The sequence below is a fragment of the Lutzomyia longipalpis genome, chromosome 1, assembly GCF_024334085.1.
Source record: "Lutzomyia longipalpis isolate SR_M1_2022 chromosome 1, ASM2433408v1".
NCBI classification, from domain to species: Eukaryota; Metazoa; Arthropoda; class Insecta; order Diptera; family Psychodidae; genus Lutzomyia; species Lutzomyia longipalpis.
Window position 1 is genome coordinate 13,479 of NC_074707.1, and position 21,353 is coordinate 34,831.

Below are 21,353 nucleotides of genomic sequence, written 5' to 3' on the forward strand. Positions count from 1 at the left end.
TCAGACCAGCCAGTACTTCCGCACCGTAGTCAATGTTTCCGGGGTATCATCCGTCATCAAAGCATCCAATGTTCCCTTGTCGATTACCACGGAAAATTTCCCATCACTATACGTCATTTCCGTTGCATCCAATTGCTGGAATTCCATCCCAGGACGTCCAGCATTGATGCTGATCATCTACTTGATGACCACAACAGAGATGCCTTCCTTTGCAGGAGACATCAATTCTACGAGAGCTCGTAGAAAACTAAATTCGTCCTCGATTTTCGTCCCCACATTACTTTTCCCACCCACTTATTGGAACCGTCCTTTTAAAGTTTTAGGTTCTCATAGAAATGGCTCTTTTCAGAGCCCCCAAAATTAATTTTTAAAGAGTTCAAATGAATAATTAATTATTTTTTTTAAATAAAATAATAATTAATTAAAATGTTTAATTTATTAAAGAAAATTTAATATATTTTTTTTAAGAAATTCACAAACTCTTAATGTTTTTGTCACCCTGAAAAGGGCGGTTTTTTGTTCGCAATTGTTGCGCCAGATAGCAATTAATTCAATTTTCTAACTGCGGAAAGACCAGCTAATTACAGGCAAGTGTCGAAGCTGCTTCATTTTGTCTCTCTGAAGAATTTTTTCTTACACCCGCTTTTTCTCGTTTTTGAGACACAGGCATTTAACACACGAGATCGCTGGGGGCCGCGGAAGGGCAAGGCGAAAAAAGGCTCACTAAAATCCGTGGTTCTTCTGCGATATAAGAAAATTTTTCATACCACCCACAAATATGACTTCCGTTAAGGATATGACGAGCTGGACCACAGCAAAAGCTTCAAAGAGACGAGGAGGTAGCCCATCGGACACCCCAAAGAGTAAGCAGACTAGGATGCATGATTACTGGCTAGGAGCTAAGCCAACAACTCCTGCAGAAACTTCAAATCGTTTTAAAGCTCTTCAAGACGGCAACAAAGAAAATGGCGAAGGGGCTGCAAGTGATAACAATGACACGGCAAATGCTACGAGAGAGGCAAAACCTCCACCAATTTTTGTGCATGGTGTGCAAGAAATAAAGCCACTTGCTGATCTGCTGCAGTTGGTGGCAAAAGACGGTTACACCTTGAAATCCTTGAGAAATGAGCAGGTGAAAATACAGCCAAACACGGTGGAAATTTATCGAGCTTTAATGAGGGAGCTTCGAGCTAAGAACACTGATCTCCATTCATATCAGCTTAAAAATGAGAGGAGCTTTCGCATTGTGCTGAAGGGCATGCACCACACTACAAATGTTGATGATATTAAGGCAGCATTGAGTTCATTGGGCCACAGTGTCCAACATATCATAAATGTGAGGCACAAATCCACCAGAGCACCCCTGCCAATGTTTTACATTAATCTCCAGCAGAAAGAAAACAACAAAGACATCTATGACGTCAATCGTCTTCTGCACTCCGTGGTTCAGTTTGAAGCGCCCCATGCGAAAAGGGAGATCCCTCAGTGCCAAAATTGTCAACGTTTTGGGCATACGAAAGCTTTCTGCCAACGTCCAGCAAGATGTGTGAAATGTCTCGAGAGCCACAAAACATCTGAGTGCCCCCGGAAAATCAAGGATAACAACGTCAAATGCATCAACTGCGGCGGAGATCATCCAGCAAATTATCGAGGTTGTCAAGTTCACAAACAACTGCAGCAGAAGCTTTATCCAAAGCTCCGCGAGAGACAATTAGAGAGAGCGGGATCTACCCATAACATGCCATCTCCATCACACATAACATATGCTGATGCTACTAGGATGCAGGATGATGCTCAAATGCAACCCACAAGTCAACAACAGGGAACTGATATGAGCGACCTTAAGGACATGATGAAAGCTTTGATGCAACAAATGAGCACTGTGATGAATTTACTCACGACACTTGTAAGTAAAAATTCACTATGAATTCAATACTGAAATTTGCCGTGTGGAACGCCAATGGATTGTGCCAACATGCACAAGAATTAAAGCTCTTCATAACTATGAACAATATTGACATTATGTTGCTGTCCGAAACACACTTTACCCAAAAAAGCCACATAAAAATACCTCATTATACTATATATCACACGAATCATCCGGACGGTAGTGCACACGGTGGCACTGCCATAATCATCCGAAACACACTGAGGCACTATGAATGTGAGAAATACGCTGAAGAGCATCTGCAAGCCACCAATGTTTTTGTTGAGACTTTAAATGGGTCAATTTTATTTTCTGCCGTCTATTGTCCGCCCAAACACAAGATAAAAGCAAATCAATTCCAAGAATTTTTTGATACACTCGGCAACAAATTTATAGCTGCAGGGGACTATAATGCAAAGAATACCTTTTGGGGATCCCGATTAACAACAACCAAGGGTCGTGAACTTTATGTTGCTATGGAAAGATGTGATCTGAGACATTTATCTACAGGTGAACCTACATACTGGCCCTCAGATACTAACAAGATCCCAGATTTGTTGGATTTCTGTATTCTCAGGGGAGTGGACTTGAGGAAGTGTTCAATAGAATCATGTTTCGAGTTGTCGTCAGACCATTCGCCGCTGGTTGCAAAACTCCTCGCAGAGGTGGCTGCCCCAATCAAAAAACCCTCCTTGCATTCGAAAAGAACGAACTGGCATCTCTTTAGGAAGACCATGGAGGAGAAGATAAATCTCAAAATCCCTCTAAAGACAAGCGAAGACCTGGAATCGGCTCTTGAGAATTTTACGGGCATGGTCCAGGAAGCAGCGTGGGCTTCAACTCCTTTATCAGAGCACAGAGGTGCCTCCTTGCACATCCCTGATGTTGTGAGGGAAAAGATTTCTGAAAAACGGCGACTTCGGCGTAGATGGCAGCAAACTAGGTCGAGAGAAGATAAACAACGTTTCAACAGGGCAAAAGAGGAGTTGAGGCTTCTACTGGCTGAGACTACAAATGGTTCTATACAGCGGTACCTTGAGAGGCTTACACCCACGGAGGCAACTGACTATGATCTCTGGAAGACTACGAGAAACCTCAAGCAGCCACAAAGACAGATCCCTCCCATAAGAAAAGTCAATGGTGAGTGGGCGAGGTGCCTTAAAGACAAAGCAGTGGTGTTTGCCGATCACCTAGAAAAAGTGTTTTCTCCATGGTCAAATGATCCTCCAGGGCAGAGTGTTCTGATGGATGCTGCATCGGCGGATCTGAGCATTGGTGAGGGGCCTCCAATTAAAAAATTCTCTGTCGGTGAAGTTAGATACACTATTCGCAAAAAAATGAATCCAAAAAAGGCTGCGGGTTTTGACCTCATTTCTGCAAAGGCCCTTCAGGAGCTTCCCGACGTTGGCTTCCGGTTGATTGTGATGCTCTTCAACGCTGTCTTGAGACTGCACTATTTTCCGATCCAGTGGAAGGTTGCCCAGGTAGTGATGATACCGAAGCCCGGTAAAAAGCCAGAGGATGCAAGTTCTTATAGACCGATCAGCTTGCTGCCGGTGCTCTCGAAGGCTTTCGAAAAAATGCTGCTCCATCGACTGAGACCCATAATCTCGGAGAGGCACCTTATACCGGATCATCAGTATGGTTTCAGGGAGAGGCACTCGACCATAGAGCAGGTGCATAGATTGGTCAATGTCATCAATTCCAGCCTGGAGGGGAAGAAGTACTGTACCGCTGCTTTTCTGGACATTAGTCAGGCCTTTGACAAGGTGTGTCATGATGGACTCTGCTTCAAACTAAAAAATTCTGTGCCTCCCCCGTTTTACAACATACTGAAGTCTTATCTGGAAAACCGATCCTTCTACGTTCAACTGCAAAATGAATCTACAGAGCTGAGAGCCGTGAAATCCGGGGTCCCGCAGGGAAGCGTCTTGGGACCGTTTCTTTACCTGATATTCTCCGCCGACCTGCCAACAAAATCCCGTACTTCCGTGTACACCTTCGCGGATGACACAGCCATAGTCTCGGTTCACGAAGACCCGGTCGTGGCCAGCTACTATCTCCAGGAACATCTGCATGACATTGAGAGATGGTTGCGAAGGTGGAAGGTCAAAGTGAATGAAAGTAAGTCCCAACACATCACCTTTACTTTGAGGAAGCAGACGTGCCCCCCGGTTACGCTAAACAATCATGAGTTGCCACAAACAGATGAGGTCAAATACCTTGGGCTGCACTTGGACAAGAAACTCTCATGGAAGACACACATATGGACTAAGAGGAAGCAATTGAGTATTTTGTCGCGAAGGATGTACTGGTTTCTGGGGCCAAAGTCAAAGCTGTCTCTACAAAACAAAGTGCTTCTTTACAAAACAGCCATAGTGCCAATTTGGTCTTACGGTATACAATTATGGGGATCAGCAGCATCTTCAAACATTGACATCCTGGAAAGGTTCCAAAACAAAATGGTCCGTATGATGACTGGCGCACCTTGGTATGTCCCAAACCAGATAATTCTTAATGACTTGGACATCCAAACAGTCAGAGAAATTGCTCTTGATAGAGGCAAATCATACAAGGCTAGGCTTGACCTGCATCCGAACATCACTGTAACTGACGACATTCTACGCCTCAACACAAGCAGAAGGCTTCGCAGAAATTGGCCATCGGACTTATATGAGTGTTAGTGTGTTATTTTATTTTCACTTCCTTTAGTACGAATGTACCGTCACAAATATTTGTGTGAATAAGTTGTTTTGATGAGTGGAGCGCAGTGGCGCTCACTCCCCGGGTCTTTTTTTTATCAATGTCAAAGAAAGTTGTATGGTGTTAAGCACTGGAAAACAATAAAGGAGTTATAAAAAAAAAAAAAAAAAAATTTTCTAACTGCGGATGACCAGCTAATTAATTAAATAAAATTAAATAGTTTTTTTTTAAGAAATCCAATAAAACTCTTTATGCAAGGTTTTTTTCGCCCTGAAAAGGGCGCTTTTCTTGGTGCGAAACCATCAAATCCGGAGGAGCACCAGCACCGGCATTCCCAGCATAGTTTCCCATGTGCAAGAGACGATGGATTACGTCCCACGGGGAAGTGGAGCTCACCATGGTTTAAGCGTGTCTTTTCCTCCTTCCTTTCCGCATTCAAAAATATTTTTCTGAAAAAAAAAAAACATTTTGCCTTCCTCTACAGAAGACATTCACTCTGCGAGAGGTCGCAGAGAAATGATTTTTCAGTCACGACGTCACCTCTATTTATAACATATTTTTACCCAAAAGTTCCGTGTCGTTTCGATGAAAAGTTATCCTGTTCGTTTAGGCTCCAAAATGAGACAAAATGGCCCTTTTCAGAGCCCACAAATTAATTCTTTAATGAGTTTAAATGAATAATTATGTTTTTTAAGTATAAAATAATAATGTAATTGATTAAAAACGCCAAATATAAAATTTAATAGTTTCTTATTTAGAAGAAATTCATGATAACTCTTTATTCAATGTCTTTTTTCGCCCTGAAAAGGGCGGTTTTTTGTGCAAAATCATGTAATCCGGAGGATGACGTGGAATTATCCTGGTCTTGTGGTTGTCACGAGCAGCATTTCCCACAAATTCTCGAACTTAAGCAGCCAGATTTTTACCCAAAAGTTCCGGGTCGCTTTGATGAAAAGCAACCATGTTCGTTTAGGGGAACTTTCTCTATAAAAAGAAGATGCAACGAAAAAGAAAATCAGTATCGCGTGTGACTCTGTCGGTGCACATCGATACGATGGGGAGCTACGGCTCCAAAATGAGTAAAAATGGCTCTTTTCAGAGCCCACAAATTAAATAATTTAAAGAGTTTAATAAAGAATACTTATTCTTTTTTTTTAATAAAGAAGAATTTATTAAATAAAATTAAATTGGTTTTTTATAGAAATTCATTCATAACTCTTTATTTAATGCCTTTTTTTGCCCTGAAAAGGGCATTTTTTTGGTACAAAATCATGAAATCCGGAGGATGACATGATTTTAGAGAATTTTTTCATGTGCCCCGTGCTGAATCCACATACATCGCAGAAGAATTTCTTCTCTTTTGTGTGCACCAGAAATTCACGCAGAATATTCTTGGGCACGAGCTGTGTTGTCAGGAGCGGGATTCAAAAGGATTTCAAGGGCTTTCTGCCACTGCCTGTATCTCCATGACGCCATGCAGACGCTGTGCAATGTCCATACGACGACTCTCATGCTGACTCAGCTTCTCACGCAGCTCTTCGATGATTTTTGTGGCCACAACTAGCTGCAGGTGACTCAGAGAGAGCTTCACGGAATGCTTCTCACTGAGCAGGGCGATCTCCTTTTCCTGCAGGAAGATTTTCATTGATTTCTGTTTCTCTATACAGAAACATGTTGCCTCTACGAGAGCTCGCAGAGAAATGATTTTTCAGTCACGGCGTCACCTCTATTTATAACATGCTTTTACCCAAAAGTTCCGTGTCGCTTCGATGAAAAGTTATCCTGTTTGTTTAGGCTCCAAAATGAGACAAAATGGCCCTTTTCAGAGCCCACAAATTAATTCTTTAATGAGTTTAAATGAATAATTATGTTTTTTAAGTATAAAATAATAATCTAATTGAATAAAAACGCCAAATTCATTGAAAAAAAATTGATCGTTTCTTATTTAGAAGAAATTCATGGTAACTCCTTATTCAGTGTCTTTTTTTGCCCTGAAAAGGGCGGTTTTTTGTGCAAAATCATGTAATCCGGAGGATGACGTGGAATTATCCTGGTCTTGTGGTTGTCACGAGCAGCATTTCCCACAAATTCTCGAACTTAAGCAGCCAGATTTTTACCCAAAAGTTCCGGGTCGCTTTGATGAAAAGCAACCATGTTCGTTTAGGGGAACTTTCTCTATAAAAAGAAGATGCAACGAAAAAGAAAATCAGTATCGCGTGTGACTCTGTCGGTGCACATCGATACGATGGGGAGCTACGGCTCCAAAATGAGTAAAAATGGCTCTTTTCAGAGCCCACAAATTAAATAATTTAAAGAGTTTAATAAAGAATACTTATTCTTTTTTTTTAATAAAGAAGAATTTATTAAATAAAATTAAATTGGTTTTTTATAGAAATTCATTCATAACTCTTTATTTAATGCCTTTTTTTGCCCTGAAAAGGGCATTTTTTTGGTACAAAATCATGAAATCCGGAGGATGACATGATTTTAGAGAATTTTTTCATGTGCCCCGTGCTGAATCCACATACATCGCAGAAGAATTTCTTCTCTTTTGTGTGCACCAGAAATTCACGCAGAATATTCTTGGGCACGAGCTGTGTTGTCAGGAGCGGGATTCAAAAGGATTTCAAGGGCTTTCTGCCACTGCCTGTATCTCCATGACGCCATGCAGACGCTGTGCAATGTCCATACGACGACTCTCATGCTGACTCAGCTTCTCACGCAGCTCTTCGATGATTTTTGTGGCCACAACTAGCTGCAGGTGACTCAGAGAGAGCTTCACGGAATGCTTCTCACTGAGCAGGGCGATCTCCTTTTCCTGCAGGAAGATTTTCATTGATTTCTGTTTCTCTATACAGAAACATGTTGCCTCTACGAGAGCTCGCAGAGAAATGATTTTTCAGTCACGGCGTCACCTCTATTTATAACATGCTTTTACCCAAAAGTTCCGTGTCGCTTCGATGAAAAGTTATCCTGTTTGTTTAGGCTCCAAAATGAGACAAAATGGCCCTTTTCAGAGCCCACAAATTAATTCTTTAATGAGTTTAAATGAATAATTATGTTTTTTAAGTATAAAATAATAATCTAATTGAATAAAAACGCCAAATTCATTGAAAAAAAATTGATCGTTTCTTATTTAGAAGAAATTCATGGTAACTCCTTATTCAGTGTCTTTTTTTGCCCTGAAAAGGGCGGTTTTTTGTGCAAAATCATGTAATCCGGAGGATGACGTGGAATTATCCTGGTCTTGTGGTTGTCACGAGCAGCATTTCCCACAAATTCTCGAACTTAAGCAGCCAGATTTTTACCCAAAAGTTCCGGGTCGCTTTGATGAAAAGCAACCATGTTCGTTTAGGGGAACTTTCTCTATAAAAAGAAGATGCAACGAAAAAGAAAATCAGTATCGCGTGTGACTCTGTCGGTGCACATCGATACGATGGGGAGCTACAGCTCCAAAATGAGTAAAAATGGCTCTTTTCAGAGCCCACAAATTAAATAATTTAAAGAGTTTAATAAAGAATACTTATTCTTTTTTTTTAATAAAGAAGAATTTATTAAATAAAATTAAATTGGTTTTTTATAGAAATTCATTCATAACTCTTTATTTAATGCCTTTTTATGCCCTGAAAAGGGCATTTTTTTGGTACAAAATCATGAAATCCGGAGGATGACATGATTTTAGAGAATTTTTTCATGTGCCCCGTGCTGAATCCACATACATCGCAGAAGAATTTCTTCTCTTTTGTGTGCACCAGAAATTCACGCAGAATATTCTTGGGCACGAGCTGTGTTGTCAGGAGCGGGATTCAAAAGGATTTCAAGGGCTTTCTGCCACTGCCTGTATCTCCATGACGCCATGCAGACGCTGTGCAATGTCCATACGACGACTCTCATGCTGACTCAGCTTCTCACGCAGCTCTTCGATGATTTTTGTGGCCACAACTAGCTGCAGGTGACTCAGAGAGAGCTTCACGGAATGCTTCTCACTGAGCAGGGCGATCTCCTTTTCCTGCAGGAAGATTTTCATTGATTTCTGTTTCTCTATACAGAAACATGTTGCCTCTACGAGAGCTCGCAGAGAAATGATTTTTCAGTCACGGCGTCACCTCTATTTATAACATGCTTTTACCCAAAAGTTCCGTGTCGCTTCGATGAAAAGTTATCCTGTTTGTTTAGGCTCCAAAATGAGACAAAATGGCCCTTTTCAGAGCCCACAAATTAATTCTTTAAAGAATTTAAATGAATAATTATGTTTTTTATTATAAAATAATTATCTAATTGATTAAAAACGCCATATTTATTGCATAAAATTTAATCGTTTCTTACATAGAAGAAATTCATGATAACTCTTTATTCAATGTCTTTTTTTGCCCTGAAAAGGGCGGTTTTTTGTGCAAAATCATGTAATCCGGAGGATGACGTGGAATTATCCTGGTCTTCTGGTTGTCACGAGCAGCATTTCCCACAAATTCTCGAACTTAAGCAGCCAGATTTTTACCCAAAAGTTCCCGTTCGCTTTGATGAAAAGTAACCCTGTTCGTTTAGGGGAAAGTTCTCTATAAAAAGAAGATGCAACGAAAAAGAGAATCAGTATCGCGTGTGACTCTGTCGAGTGCACGTCGGTACAATGTGGAGCTTGGCTCCCAAAATGTAAAGAAATGGCTCTTTTCAGAGCCCACAAATTAAATAATTTAAAGAGTATAATAAAGAATAATTATTCTTTTTTTTTTAAATAAAAAACAATTTATTAAATAAAATTTAATGTTTTTTTTGGATAAAAATTCATTAAAACTCTTTATTTAATGTCTTTTTGCCCTGAAAAGGGCATTTTTTGGTACAAAATCATGAAATCCGGAGGATGACATGATTTCAGAGAATTAAGGCCTTCTTCTTGGACAGAAAGACTGCATGAATGTTGGGAAGAACACCACTCTGAGCAGCTAATTAATTAAATAAAATTAAATGGTTTTTTTTTAGAAATCCAATAAAACTCTTTATGCATTGTTTTCATCGCCCTGAAAAGGGCGGTTTTTTGTGCGAAATCTTTAAATCCGGAGGAGCACCAGCACCGGCATTCCCAGCATAGTTTCCCATGCGCAGGAAACAATGGATGCGTCCCACGGGGAAGTGCAGCTCACGATGGTTTGAGCGTGTCTTTTCCTCATTCCTTTCCGCATTCAAAAACATTTTCCTGAAAAAAAAAGTTTTGTCTTCCTCTACAGAAGACATTCACTCTGCGAGAGCTCGCAGAGAAATGATTTTTCAGTCACGGCGTCACCTCTATTTATAACATGTTTTTACCCAAAAGTTCCGGGTCGCTTCGATGAAAAGTTATCCTGTTTGTTTAGGCTCCAAAATGAGACAAAATGGCCCTTTTCAGAGCCCACAAATTAATTCTTTAATGAGTTTAAATGAATAATTATGTTTTTTAAGTATAAAATAATAATCTAAATGATTAAAAACGCCAAATTCATTGAAAAAATTTAATCGTTTCTTACTTAGAAGAAATTCATGGTAACTCCTTATTCAGTGTCTTTTTTTGCCCTGAAAAGGGCGGTTTTTTGTGCAAAATCATGTAATCCGGAGGATGACGTGGAATTATCCTGGTCTTGTGGTTGTCACGAGCAGCATTTCCCACAAATTCTCGAACTTAAGCAGCCAGATTTTTACCCAAAAGTTCCGGGTCGCTTTGATGAAAAGCAACCATGTTCGTTTAGGGGAACTTTCTCTATAAAAAGAAGATGCAACGAAAAAGAAAATCAGTATCGCGTGTGACTCTGTCGAGTGCACATCGATACGATGGGGAGCTACAGCTCCCAAAATGCAGTAAGAAATGGCTCTTTTCAGAGCCCCCAAATTAAATAATTTAAAGAGTTTAATAAAGAATACTTATTCTTTTTTTTTAATAAAGAAGAATTTATTAAATAAAATTAAATTGGTTTTTTATAGAAATTCATTCATAACTCTTTATTTAATGCCTTTTTATGCCCTGAAAAGGGCATTTTTTTGGTACAAAATCATGAAATCCGGAGGATGACATGATTTTAGAGAATTTTTTCATGTGCCCCGTGCTGAATCCACATACATCGCAGAAGAATTTCTTCTCTTTTGTGTGCACCAGAAATTCACGCAGAATATTCTTGGGCACGAGCTGTGTTGTCAGGAGCGGGATTCAAAAGGATTTCAAGGGCTTTCTGCCACTGCCTGTATCTCCATGACGCCATGCAGACGCTGTGCAATGTCCATACGACGACTCTCATGCTGACTCAGCTTCTCACGCAGCTCTTCGATGATTTTTGTGGCCACAACTAGCTGCAGGTGACTCAGAGAGAGCTTCACGGAATGCTTCTCACTGAGCAGGGCGATCTCCTTTTCCTGCAGGAAGATTTTCATTGATTTCTGTTTCTCTATACAGAAACATGTTGCCTCTACGAGAGCTCGCAGAGAAATGATTTTTCAGTCACGGCGTCACCTCTATTTATAACATGCTTTTACCCAAAAGTTCCGTGTCGCTTCGATGAAAAGTTATCCTGTTTGTTTAGGCTCCAAAATGAGACAAAATGGCCCTTTTCAGAGCCCACAAATTAATTCTTTAATGAGTTTAAATGAATAATTATGTTTTTTAAGTATAAAATAATAATCTAATTGAATAAAAACGCCAAATTCATTGAAAAAAAATTGATCGTTTCTTATTTAGAAGAAATTCATGGTAACTCCTTATTCAGTGTCTTTTTTTGCCCTGAAAAGGGCGGTTTTTTGTGCAAAATCATGTAATCCGGAGGATGACGTGGAATTATCCTGGTCTTGTGGTTGTCACGAGCAGCATTTCCCACAAATTCTCGAACTTAAGCAGCCAGATTTTTACCCAAAAGTTCCGGGTCGCTTTGATGAAAAGCAACCATGTTCGTTTAGGGGAACTTTCTCTATAAAAAGAAGATGCAACGAAAAAGAAAATCAGTATCGCGTGTGACTCTGTCGGTGCACATCGATACGATGGGGAGCTACGGCTCCAAAATGAGTAAAAATGGCTCTTTTCAGAGCCCACAAATTAAATAATTTAAAGAGTTTAATAAAGAATACTTATTCTTTTTTTTTAATAAAGAAGAATTTATTAAATAAAATTAAATTGGTTTTTTATAGAAATTCATTCATAACTCTTTATTTAATGCCTTTTTTTGCCCTGAAAAGGGCATTTTTTTGGTACAAAATCATGAAATCCGGAGGATGACATGATTTTAGAGAATTTTTTCATGTGCCCCGTGCTGAATCCACATACATCGCAGAAGAATTTCTTCTCTTTTGTGTGCACCAGAAATTCACGCAGAATATTCTTGGGCACGAGCTGTGTTGTCAGGAGCGGGATTCAAAAGGATTTCAAGGGCTTTCTGCCACTGCCTGTATCTCCATGACGCCATGCAGACGCTGTGCAATGTCCATACGACGACTCTCATGCTGACTCAGCTTCTCACGCAGCTCTTCGATGATTTTTGTGGCCACAACTAGCTGCAGGTGACTCAGAGAGAGCTTCACGGAATGCTTCTCACTGAGCAGGGCGATCTCCTTTTCCTGCAGGAAGATTTTCATTGATTTCTGTTTCTCTATACAGAAACATGTTGCCTCTACGAGAGCTCGCAGAGAAATGATTTTTCAGTCACGGCGTCACCTCTATTTATAACATGCTTTTACCCAAAAGTTCCGTGTCGCTTCGATGAAAAGTTATCCTGTTTGTTTAGGCTCCAAAATGAGACAAAATGGCCCTTTTCAGAGCCCACAAATTAATTCTTTAATGAGTTTAAATGAATAATTATGTTTTTTAAGTATAAAATAATAATCTAATTGAATAAAAACGCCAAATTCATTGAAAAAAAATTGATCGTTTCTTATTTAGAAGAAATTCATGGTAACTCCTTATTCAGTGTCTTTTTTTGCCCTGAAAAGGGCGGTTTTTTTGTGCAAAATCATGTAATCCGGAGGATGACGTGGAATTATCCTGGTCTTGTGGTTGTCACGAGCAGCATTTCCCACAAATTCTCGAACTTAAGCAGCCAGATTTTTACCCAAAAGTTCCGGGTCGCTTTGATGAAAAGCAACCATGTTCGTTTAGGGGAACTTTCTCTATAAAAAGAAGATGCAACGAAAAAGAAAATCAGTATCGCGTGTGACTCTGTCGGTGCACATCGATACGATGGGGAGCTACGGCTCCAAAATGAGTAAAAATGGCTCTTTTCAGAGCCCACAAATTAAATAATTTAAAGAGTTTAATAAAGAATACTTATTCTTTTTTTTTAATAAAGAAGAATTTATTAAATAAAATTAAATTGGTTTTTTATAGAAATTCATTCATAACTCTTTATTTAATGCCTTTTTATGCCCTGAAAAGGGCATTTTTTTGGTACAAAATCATGAAATCCGGAGGATGACATGATTTTAGAGAATTTTTTCATGTGCCCCGTGCTGAATCCACATACATCGCAGAAGAATTTCTTCTCTTTTGTGTGCACCAGAAATTCACGCAGAATATTCTTGGGCACGAGCTGTGTTGTCAGGAGCGGGATTCAAAAGGATTTCAAGGGCTTTCTGCCACTGCCTGTATCTCCATGACGCCATGCAGACGCTGTGCAATGTCCATACGACGACTCTCATGCTGACTCAGCTTCTCACGCAGCTCTTCGATGATTTTTGTGGCCACAACTAGCTGCAGGTGACTCAGAGAGAGCTTCACGGAATGCTTCTCACTGAGCAGGGCGATCTCCTTTTCCTGCAGGAAGATTTTCATTGATTTCTGTTTCTCTATACAGAAACATGTTGCCTCTACGAGAGCTCGCAGAGAAATGATTTTTCAGTCACGGCGTCACCTCTATTTATAACATGCTTTTACCCAAAAGTTCCGTGTCGCTTCGATGAAAAGTTATCCTGTTTGTTTAGGCTCCAAAATGAGACAAAATGGCCCTTTTCAGAGCCCACAAATTAATTCTTTAAAGAATTTAAATGAATAATTATGTTTTTTATTATAAAATAATTATCTAATTGATTAAAAACGCCATATTTATTGCATAAAATTTAATAGTTTCTTATTTAGAAGAAATTCATGATAACTCTTTATTCAATGTCTTTTTTCGCCCTGAAAAGGGCGGTTTTTTGTGCAAAATCATGTAATCCGGAGGATGACGTGGAATTATCCTGGTCTTGTGGTTGTCACGAGCAGCATTTCCCACAAATTCTCGAACTTAAGCAGCCAGATTTTTACCCAAAAGTTCCGGGTCGCTTTGATGAAAAGCAACCATGTTCGTTTAGGGGAAATCTCTCTATAAAAAGAAGATGCAACGAAAAAGAGAATCAGTATCGCGTGTGACTCTGTCGAGTGCACGTCGATGCAATGGGGAGCTTTGGCTCCAAAAATGCAAAGAAATGGCTCTTTTCAAAGCCCACAAATTAAATAATTTAAAGAGTAATAAGAATAATTATTTTTCTTAAATAAAAAAGATTTTTTATTTAATTGAAATTTATTAAATACAATTTAATGTTTTTTTTTTTATAGAAACTCAATGAAACTCTTTATTTAATGTCTTTTTTCGCCCTGAAAAGGGCGTTTTTTTTGTTTAAAATCCTGAAATCAGGAGGATGACATGATTCAGAGAATTTAGCCTTTCTTCTTCATCTTCTTGGGCAGGAGAACTGCCTGTGTTGGGAAGAACATCACACAATGAGCAATTAAATTAAATTCCTTCATTGCGGATGATCAGTTAATTAATTTAATAAAATTAAATGGATTTTTTTTTAGAAATCCAATAAAACTCTTTATGCATTGTTTTCATCGCCCTGAAAAGGGCGGTTTTTTGTGCGAAATCTTTAAATCCGGAGGAGCACCAGCACCGGCATTCTCATCTCAGCATGGTTTCCCTTGCGCAGGAAACAATGAATGCGTCACACGGGGAAGTGGAGCTCACCATGGTTTGAGCGTGTCTTTTCCTCATTCCTTTCCGCATTCAAAAACATTTTCCTGAAAAAAAAAGTTTTGTCTTCCTCTACAGAAGACATTCACTCTGCGAGAGCTCGCAGAGAAATGATTTTTCAGTCACGGCGTCACCTCTATTTATAACATGTTTTTACCCAAAAGTTCCGTGTCGCTTCGATGAAAAGTTATCCTGTTTGTTTAGGCTCCAAAATGAGACAAAATGGCCCTTTTCAGAGCCCACAAATTAATTCTTTAAAGAATTTAAATGAATAATTATATTTTTTAAGTATAAAACAATAATCTAATTGAATAAAAACGCCAAATTCATTGAAAAAAATTTGATCGTTTCTTATTTAGAAGAAATTCATGGTAACTCTTTATTCAATGTCTTTTTTTGCCCTGAAAAGGGCGGTTTTTTGTGCAAAATCATGTAATCCGGAGGATGACGTGGAATTATCCTGGTCTTCTGGTTGTCACGAGCAGCATTTCCCACAAATTCTCGTACTTAAGCAGTCAGATTTTTACCCAAAAGTTCCGGGTCGCTTTGATGAAAAGCAACCATGTTCGTTTAGGGGAAATCTCTCTATAAAAAGAAGATGCAACGAAAACGAGAATCAGTATTGCGTGCAACTCTGTCGAGTGCACGTCGGTACAATGGGGAGCTTTGGCTCCCAAAATGCAAAGAAATGGCTCTTTTCAGAGCCCCCAAAATTAATTTTATAAAGAATTTATTAAGAATAATTATCCTTTTTTTTTAAAATAAAGAAGAATTTATTTTAATTGAAATTTATTAAATAAAATTAAATGATTTTTTTTTATAGAAACTCAATAAAACTCTTTATTTAATGTCTTTTTTTCACCCTGAAAAGGGCGGTTTTCTGTGTGAGATCATGAAATCCGGAGGATGACATGATTGGAGAGAATTTTAAACCTTCTTCTTCATCTTCTTGGGCAGGAGAACTGCCTGAATGTTGGGAAGAACATCACACAATGAGCAATTAAATTAAATTCCTTCATTGCGGATGATCAGCTAATTAATAAAATAAATTAAATAGTTTTTTTTTATGAAATCCAATAAAACTCTTTATGCAAGGTTTTTGTCGCCCTGAAAAGGGCGTTTTTCTTGGTGCGAAACCATCAAATCCGGAGGAGCACCAGCACCGGCATTTTCAGCATAGTTTCCCATGCGCAAGAGACGATGGATTACGTCCCACGGGGAAGTGGAGCTCACCATGGTTTGAGCGTGTCTTTTCCTCTTTCCATTCCGCATTCACACATTTTCCTGAAAAAAAAAACTTTTGTCTTCCTCTACAGAAGACATTCACTCTGCGAGAGCTCGCAGAGAAATGATTTTTCAGTCACGGCGTCACCTCTATTTATAACATGTTTTTACCCAAAAGTTCCGTGTCGCTTCGATGAAAAGTTATCCTGTTTGTTTAGGCTCCAAAATGAGACAAAATGGCCCTTTTCAGAGCCCACAAATTAATTCTTTAAAAAATTTAAATGAATAATTATGTTTTTTAAGTATAAAATAATAATCTAAATGATTAAAAACGCCAAATTCATTGAAAAAAAATTGATCGTTTCTTATTTAGAAGAAATTCATGGTAACTCCTTATTCAGTGTCTTTTTTTGCCCTGAAAAGGGCGGTTTTTTGTGCAAAATCATGTAATCCGGAGGATGACGTGGAATTATCCTGGTCTTGTGGTTGTCACGAGCAGCATTTCCCACAAATTCTCGAACTTAAGCAGCCAGATTTTTACCCAAAAGTTCCGGGTCGCTTTGATGAAAAGCAACCATGTTCGTTTAGGGGAACTTTCTCTATAAAAAGAAGATGCAACGAAAAAGAAAATCAGTATCGCGTGTGACTCTGTCGGTGCACATCGATACGATGGGGAGCTACGGCTCCAAAATGAGTAAAAATGGCTCTTTTCAGAGCCCCCAAAATTAATTTTATAAAGAATTTATTAAGAATAATTATCCTTTTTTTTTTTTAAATAAAGAAGAATTTATTTTAATTGAAATTTATTAAATAAAATTAAATGATTTTTTTTATAGAAACTCAATAAAACTCTTTATTTAATGTCTTTTTTTCACCCTGAAAAGGGCGGTTTTCTGTGTGAGATCATGAAATCCGGAGGATGACATGATTGGAGAGAATTTTAAACCTTCTTCTTCATCTTCTTGGGCAGGAGAACTGCCTGAATGTTGGGAAGAACATCACACAATGAGCAATTAAATTAAATTCCTTCATTGCGGATGATCAACTAATTAATAAAATAAATTAAATAGTTTTTTTTTTTATGAAATCCAATAAAACTCTTTATGCAAGGTTTTTGTCGCCCTGAAAAGGGCGTTGTTTTGTGCGAAATCATGAAATCCGGAGGAGCACCAGCACCGGCATTCTAAGCATGGTTTCCCATGCCCAGGAAACAATGGATGCGTCCCACGGGGAAGTGGAGCTCACGATGGTTTGAGCGTGTCTTTTCCTCTTTCCATTCCGCATTCACACATTTTCCTGAAAAAAAAACTTTTGTCTTCCTCTACAGAAGACATTCACTCTGCGAGAGCTCGCAGAGAAATGATTTTTCAGTCACGGCGTCACCTCTATTTATAACATGTTTTTACCCAAAAGTTCCGTGTCGCTTCGATGAAAAGTTATCCTGTTTGTTTAGGCTCCAAAATGAGACAAAATGGCCCTTTTCAGAGCCCACAAATTAATTCTTTAAAAAATTTAAATGAATAATTATGTTTTTTAAGTATAAAATAATAATCTAAATGATTAAAAACGCCAAATTCATTGAAAAAAATTTAATCGTTTCTTATTTAGAAGAAATTCATGATAACTCTTTATTCAATGTCTTTTTTCGCCCTGAAAAGGGCGGTTTTTTGTGCAAAATCATGTAATCCGGAGGATGACGTGGAATTATCCTGGTCTTCTGGTTGTCACGAGCAGCATTTCCCACAAATTCTCGAACTTAAGCAGCCAGATTTTTACCCAAAAGTTTCGAGACACTTCTATGAAAAGCAACCCTGTTCGTTTAGGGGAACTTTCTCTATAAAAAGAAGATGCAACGAAAATGAGAATCAGTATCGCGTGTGACTCTGTCGAGTGCACGTCGGTACAATGGGGAGCTTGGCTCCCAAAATGCAAAGAAATGGCTCTTTTCAGAGCCCCCAAAATTAATTTTTAAAGAGTTTGATAAAGAATAATTATTCTTTTTTTTTCTAAATAAAAAACAATTTATTAAATAAAATTTAATTTTTTTTTTATAGAAACTCAATGAAACTCTTTATTTAATGCCTTTTTTTGCCCTGAAAAGGGCATTTTTTGGTACAAAATCATGAAATCCGGAGGATGACATGATTTTAGAGAATTTTTTCAGGCGCCCCTTGCTGAATCCACATACATCGCAGAGGAATTTCTTCTCTTTTGTGTGCACCAGGAATTCACGCAGAAGTTGTTCAACTCTCCAGGCTGTTCCATCTGATTCTTCGTAATCTCCTTCACGTCGTCATTTGCCTTTGTGAGGAGGATTAATTTTGCATGAAACACTTCATTCTTGTTCTGAAGAGCTCTCTGAGATTGATCAGAGGAGCATCTTGGGTATTTGATGAGAAATTGAGACTTCTATTAACTGCCGGGGTGGAAGTCTCAAAATCCCTCGATCCCCTCATCCTCCTACCCATTGATTCTGTGTGCCTCTGCAGTGCATTGTGTGTGCCTTCTCATGCAAATCCCCCCCGGCATCGTCTCAAAATCTCCACTCATACTCAGGGGTTGAAGATCTCCCATTGAAATGTCACTGAGATTGATTATAGTCTTCCCCGATTGATTTCCAGGTGTTCTCTCAGCTCCGTGATCCTTCAGAAATGGTTTCCTGCTTTTCCTGGAACTCTGTTTCACAGCTAAAAGGGCAATTCCGGGCAGATTACATTACATTCTTCCGGATCTTGCAGAAGAAAGAAATCAGGTGGAATCAGAAGAAGTACTTCCGTGTTATCTGACTTCATTTCCTGTTGCCGCAGTGGCAGGAAGTGCAAGAAGGCATTTTTTCCGGGTGTTTCAAACAAATTCTCTTGTGCTTCACAAATACTAATCTTTCTGGGATTGTTTTTGGAGATTGATTAAAATAAAACGAACGTTCTTTAGGAGTAATTTTCTCATTCCGACGGCAACCCCGGAAGGAGAAAATTACTCCTAAAGAACGTTCTACAGAAACTACGTCAAGAATTTATTAATTTAAAATAAAAAAAGCAATATTTTCTCAATTCTTGTTCTTTATTTAATTCAAATTATCTTGATTTCCCGCCAAGCTCACTAAACTTTCAAAAAGCTCCGCTGGAAGCTTTTGGCGCTGTTGGCTGTGAAGGGGTGAAAAAGTGAGAAACATGAAATTACGTTGAAACCTCAATCAAAAAAAAAACGGAAATGAGGAAAAATTTCGAGGTTAATTCCCCAATTTTTGTCCATAAAAGTGTGATTCCCAGGAAGCAGGTCAACCAGGAAGAGCATTCACAACATCTCACGTGAGATTGTGTGAAGAAAGTGCGCGAAATAAGTCAGAAATAGTGAAAAAGACTTTAAACTTTGCGGTGCGTGGAACTCACCGAACACAGGTGATTCCCGTTGAGACCAGCATCCAGCAGGATATTTGAGGAGTGCTACCTACAAGGTGGCATACGGGAAGCAACCTGTGTGGGTTCTCTACGGAAGGAATCACAAGTGACCCCATCCGCCGCGAAAGACACGCAAAACTTGCATTCTTGCTGGAACAATGTACACCGGGAATCCCTGTCCAATTTGCCGGGATATCAAAGAAATTCCATGGAAGTTTTCCCCTTGTTGAAAGTTGGCGTAAGAGGGTTCCTTCTTTTTGTGCTGTGCAAGCATTCGTGCGAGTCAGCTGTTCTGGTTCAGCGCTGATTGCAGTTTTTACCTAAAAAACAACTATCTCGCCCAGGAAACATCTCCCAAAGCATGGTAAGTTCCAGCATAATCCCATCTTGTGGTCAATTCGTAGAAATACGCGTGATTTTGTTTGTTTTTCGTGAGAAATGTAAATAAAATTGCTTCGCAACGTGTTTTCCACAGGCTGCTGCAGTTTGCTAAAGATATTGAGAAGCCCCAGGCGGAAGTTGCTTCAGTTCATCGTATTCGCATCACCCTCACATCCCGGAATGTGCGTTCCCTGGAGAAGGTGTGTGCTGACCTGGTGACTGCCGCCAAGAAGCAGAAGCTCCGTGTTGAGGTTAGTTTTTATTGTTGGGAGTTTGTTGGTTTCAGAAAATTCCCTTTTTCCGGGAAAGAATTTTGCATTATTTTTATGTTAAAAACTCTTCTGATGATTTTGGTGTTGTTTGCAGGTCTCGTGTAGTCTTCTGCCTAATTCCGAAGGATTATGGGGGGAGGAATTGCCGGAGTATCGTGTGCTGAGACAATTGCCTTTCTCTGTCCAGAAGAGAAAATAATCCTCGTAACAGAGTCTCGACTCATTCTGCACAGGAGCTCGTCCCAATTTAATAGAAGAGCACCCCCATGTAATTGGGATTCGTGACACAGAATCAGTGCAGGAATTTCAGACAAGGATCACGGATAGTAAGAGAATTGTTTTCGTGGGAAATGGTGGAATTGCCAGTGAAATTGCCTACGCAGTGAAAGCTGTTACAATTGATTGGGTAGTCAAGGATAATCAATCACATTTCCTCCACATTCCTTGATCCAGGAGCTGCTGAATTCTTTAAGAAGAATCTGCAGGAAAAAGGCTCCAGTATGGGGAGACGATTACTAATTTTCCTCTTAAGGATCTCTCAAAAATTGATTAAATTGATTAAACTTTGTTCTTTCTTCTCCGCAGGTGAAACGCAGGGAACTAATGGAGCAGCCTTGGGTCCCGATTGGCATTGAATGCCCGATGTTTCCGGAAGTGGACGCAATCTCCCGGATTCCGTCAACATTCACTAACTCTTGAGTGCGACTTTGTCGTTTCAGCAAGTGGTGTCAATCCCAGAATTGATTACACGGTAGATTCACCACTGGAGCGTGCCACAGACGGTGGGATTTCAGTCAATGAACTCATGCGAGCATCCCTGGTGGATATTTATGCGGCTGGGGATTGCTGTACGACCACATGGAAGCCAGCAGAGAATTGGTTTGGCTCCTAAAATGACATAAAATGGCTCTTTTCAGAGCCCACAAAATTAATTTTTTTAAAGAGTTCAATGAATAAATATAATTTTTTAATTAAAACGCTTAATTAATTTAATAAAACCTAATATATTTCAAAGAAATTCATCATAAATCTTTATTTAATGTCTTTTTGCCCTGAAAAGGGCATTTTTTTTGTATAAAATCATGAAATCCGGAGGATAACATGATTTTAGAGAATTTTAAACTTTCTTCTGTCCTTCCGCCCGTAGAACGGGTACATCCGGCCACTGAGCACTGCCACAGGACACCAGAATCACCACTTTTGTGTACTTTGAGGGTTTTCAGGCGCCCCGTACTGAATCCATATTCATCATGGCTATTGCTGTGCCATCCTTGCTATTCTCACTACTCTTCAACTCTGCTTCGTGGCATCGATTTATGCGCACGATGAAATTTTCCGCAGAAAAATGCCGTACAATTGCCTCAAGGATGTGCTGCTGCAGCAGGGAAATGCAAATGTATCGTCCACCAAGGCGAAGGCATCGTATCACTTCGCACCAGTACTTCCGCACCGTAGTCAGGGTTTCCGGGCTATCATCCGTCATCAAAGCATCGAA